At 38.2% G+C, this 4,554-nt stretch overlaps 1 long non-coding RNA gene across 1 annotated transcript; it reads right to left on the reverse strand.

Moving 5' to 3' along the window:
• Positions 1-906: 906 nt before the first annotated feature.
• On the reverse strand, positions 907-4,325 carry LOC107801464 (uncharacterized). Its single transcript, XR_001651644.2, has 2 exons — positions 3,605-4,325; positions 907-1,164 (listed from the first exon to the last, which is right to left on the reverse strand). It is a non-coding gene; the product is annotated as an uncharacterized LOC107801464 (long non-coding RNA).
• Positions 4,326-4,554: the final 229 nt, after the last annotated feature.

The following is a 4,554-nucleotide window of genomic DNA, read 5'->3' on the forward strand; positions in this document are numbered from 1 at the left end:
CCGAGACCTTGAAAATTGGTTCTGGAGCATAGTGTTAGACATCTGGAGCTTGGAACACAGTCTCGCTGGAGGATCGAGGAAGAGTAGCTGGTGGATGAGCTACAAAAACACAAGTGGTCAAAGGAGCGGGATTTGATGTGCTTTTTAGGGGTGGAATGTGAAAAGATTGTGGGGGGATATCAACACCAGTGGGAACCTGGGTTTGTAATAGTGGTGGGATAGTTGCAAGGTTTTTAGTGTAGTTAGTGGGGAATGAATGTGGAGGATGCCCCCTGATCCAAGACTGATACATTTCTTCCATCTGTTGTTTCAACCTTTGGACCCCCTCTTTCAATTCAGACTCCGACTCCACAAACATCCTTGGTGGGTCTACAACACCAGTGTTTGTTTCTTTGCTAGCCATGGCTACTTGCTCTTTGACCTATGTTGTATGAACGAATCGCCAAAGTGCCACAAACTAACCACCCTCTGTTATGATAACAATAAAAGTAACAAAGAGCAACAAAAAAAAGCCAACATGTTAGTGTTAGGGCACTTATCAGATAGAATGATCACATAGTGTGTCATGCCCCTGGTCACAATTAACGGTTTTAGAATGGCTTCGAGAGTACGAAGGATATATGGCATCATCCCAATTTCACTCTTCTGGCCCTTTTCTCTTCTTTTCCTCCTTTGCGCTCCTTAATTTGCTCATTTCTTTCAACTCTTTTCTTTCTGATTATCGCTCTTTCTTTCCTCTCATTTTTCACATCCCACAACTTTTCTCTCTTTTTTTCTTCTTTTTTTTTCTTTTTTTTTAGTTTTCAAAAAAATGATTCGATCGAAACCTATGTAGGTTGCCTACGTATCATGTCCCTCATGAATTAGATCAAGCGTAGCTCTGAAAAAGTAACGGATAAAATAAACTAAGAAACAAAAATCTTTTTGAAATTTTCATTTATAATTTTTTTCAAATACAAAACAGGAAGTACTATAACAAAAGACTCGAAAATCTTAATTAGACTGACAGACTCGATACTACTGTACAAGACTAATAATTAAAAGACAACATAAAATAGACTAAAAAATAAAAAGTTTCCTCAAACAGCTCGTGCATGCAATAGTCTTGACTAGAATGGTCCTGGGGTATTTGTCATGCTCGAGTCCTGGTACATGGATCCAGACCTGAATGAGAAAAATAAGACCAAATAGATCAGTGACTCAAGACACTATGCTACACCACAACACCTCCTATTGGAAGCACGCAAGACATGATTGGGCTGCTTTTGCAAAATTAACCTATGTGGCCAAGGATGGCTATTAGTGCAAACTCAACAACGGTGACCTCAAAGACATGGAAATACCTCACTAAGGCTTAAATGGATTCAACTCCCAATAATCATGGCCCAAAATTAATTTGCAGAAATAACCCATTTTGCAGAAACGGCCAATATGGCTAGATGTGACTAAAGATGCAAACTCAATAAGGACGTGCCTTAAAGTAATATGACTCATAGTTGTGGACTCAAGATTCTAAGACATGGGTAATTGAACCACTTTACGAAAATGATCCCATTTTGCAAGAATGGCTCGTGTAGCCAAAAGTGGCTAGACATGCAAGATTTGGCTAAGATCCCGCAAAGCCAAGAACCTAAGACACTAGGAAGACCGGACCCTATGTGGGTTGCCTATGTATCACGTCCCGAAAGACGAGAATCAAGTTCGCGTAGTTCGGGAAGATTCGATATGGGAGAAAGCTTAAAAAATGACACTAGTTGAAAAAATATATTTTTTGTCTTCTTGAAAAATGATGGAAAATGTAAAATCTTTTTAGATTTTTTTTTAAAATTTTTGGAAAATAATGGGAAGGTGTAAAATCTTTTGGATTTTTTTTTTGATTTTTTGAAAAATAATGGGAAAGTGTAAAATCTTTATGGATTTTTCATTTTCATTTTCTTTTCTGTCTTTTGTTTTTGAAAAAGTAGTGAAAGAAAAATATAACTGGACGCTACTTGCTTCATCTTTCACTCTTCTTTCCCAAACATCGGTTAGCCAAATGACCTTTTTACCCTCAAAGGTGCAACATGTATCACATAAGAATGATTGAATGTCTTTTTGGGCCACGGGCCTATTTTTGATAAAATTTGGATAGGCTTCCTACAAAGGGACACGGTACCTGGGACCGAGCCCTGCTAGATCTAAATAACATGATGCAAATAAAAATGACCTAAAGGCTGACCTTAGTTTGTGGTTTATTAACAAGGCAATTCGGGGGAGTGTATGGTCGATGGTGGCTGCTCAAGCTTTCCACCCACTCCATACGTCCGATGGCCCCCCCTCCTAAATTAAGGGTGACTCAACAAAGAGTTCATGCACGCGACGCGTACTCCGAGACTTGTTGCAGAAAGAAGACCCATGATTATGCAAATGATGACAGTTTATAAAGCAGTAACACAATAAGAAAAGCGATAAACAAATAGCCAACAAAACAAGGAAATACGACAAACAAAGAAAATAAAGAAAACAAATACCTCAACCAAATATCCTAAAAGCCAACAAGATCAAATACCAGCACGAACCTGCAACTCCCCAGCAGAGTCGCCAAAGATGTCACACCCCTTTTTTAACAACTACCTTCACTAAACCCTCTTAAATTAATAAAAAGATTTATAAAGCTCAAAAGGGTTTTAATTAAAAAGTGACAAAATTGTGTTAAAAAGGAAATAATTCAGAGTCGCCACCTGACATTGTTTCGGTGTGCCAGGTCACCGTTTTTCAAAAATGATTTTTCTTTTAAAACACTTCGAACTCCAAACTAAGTCTGCACCAGAGATTTGGGTAAGGGGGTTCATTTGACTTAGGGAGAAGGTATTAGACATTCCCCAAGTCCCGTAACTAGTACGATTGCGTACATGATCAAGTTGGCTTTTAAAATATTCAATTGAGATAGAAAACACAGAAAAAGAAAAATAAACACACAAGAGGCCCGAGGTCGTTCCCAACTAATAAAAGAGAAGCGAAAATGAAAATAAAAATACTCAGAGTTCTACTTTCGGCCTCCAAATATAAATACCACGGGCATACCCCGGATGAAATATATACAAATCATTCGGGGTATTCCCCGAATAAATTTAACTAAGGGAATAACGTCTCGCCACGAAACTAACAAAAATTCTAAGGCTTCCCTACCTAAGTGTGGTCGGCCTAAACATGCTCCTAACGGGTCATAACACAAAGCAAGATGAAGTACCAAACAAAAGTAATAAAGCAACAGTAAAAGTAAGTATAAAATATAATACCTTATACTCAAACCCAAGCCATGTATGAACTTTATCGATTCATATTTATTTCATATTCAAATTCTTTTAAATTTACCAAAACCCCAACCCCAACCAGTATTTCTTTTACTACTCAAACCATCAATAAATCTATATAACCTATTCATTTGATTCTCCTATTATAGGTTATTAATACTAGAACCTGGAAACCTCTACCTCTTAAGGAAAGCATTGCAGCAGACTTGAAATCTCAATTTAGCTATTTAAAGTTTAAACGTAAACAATAATCAAGAACACAAGGATCATCCAATTAAAAAACTAGGGAAAGAGAGGGGTAAGGTTTAGACCTTTATTGATGAATCCAAGGGTGTAATTCAGAAGGCAAACTGGAAATCGGAACCAGAGCTTGACCGAAAAACCTTGGCTGAAATCAAACGGGACCGGAACCATCGAGCCAAGAATGGAAACTTCGTTGTAAAGTTTGAACGACGATGGCATCGGCGGCGACGCTAGCTAAGTGAGAGATGAGAGGATTGAGTGAAATAGTGAGAAGAGGGGGTCATCGTTTTCATAATCGCTGAATTTCTGCCGGAGCTCTTAGAGTGAATGGGAGCGGCTATTTTTCTAGAAAAAAAATGAGAGCCTTCCCCCTTTTTCGCTGCTGCTTTCCCCAAATGCTCTATCTCATTTCAGTCTCTTAATCTGTATGTAGAGTGTCAAATATATGAATATCTTGATTCAAATTTTCAGGCAAGCTATAATAGAATGGATCAATTAAATGGTCACGTTTGATTCTGCAAAGTTGCTGGGCGGTTGCTGCCTCTCAAGTGTGATAGAATGAGAGATTTTTTGGAATTAAAGATGATTGGAAATAGTGGTGGTATTTGTGAAAATCAGAGAGTGTTGATTTCTTGAATTTTTTTTCTAAGAAGAACAATGAATTAAAGTGACGTTCTACTTTTCGTTTTGCTTGTCCCTTCCTTTTTCGTGAGTGTGTGTGCTTTTTTTTTATTGCCGCTGTTGGGAGCAGCTGGAGACGGGTGGTCGCTGGCGACTGGGGGTCTCTCCTAGATTTTTTTTTGTGGTTCTCCCCTTATAATAATGAAAAATTCCAGACCCTTCCTCAACTGCTTGGAGAAAAGAAAAGAGATCTCTTAGCCAATACCGTGTGGTCCCTATCAGTAAAAAATGCCATATTTCTGTATGCAAATGTAAAAATGAAATGGAATGTGTAGTGGTGTGACGTGGTAGGGAGTTAAGGCGAGCACAAGAATTGTGAATTTTTATTGTGCAAATG

The sequence above is a fragment of the Nicotiana tabacum genome, chromosome 11, assembly GCF_000715075.1.
Source record: "Nicotiana tabacum cultivar K326 chromosome 11, ASM71507v2, whole genome shotgun sequence".
In the NCBI taxonomy this organism is placed as follows: domain Eukaryota; kingdom Viridiplantae; phylum Streptophyta; class Magnoliopsida; order Solanales; family Solanaceae; genus Nicotiana; species Nicotiana tabacum.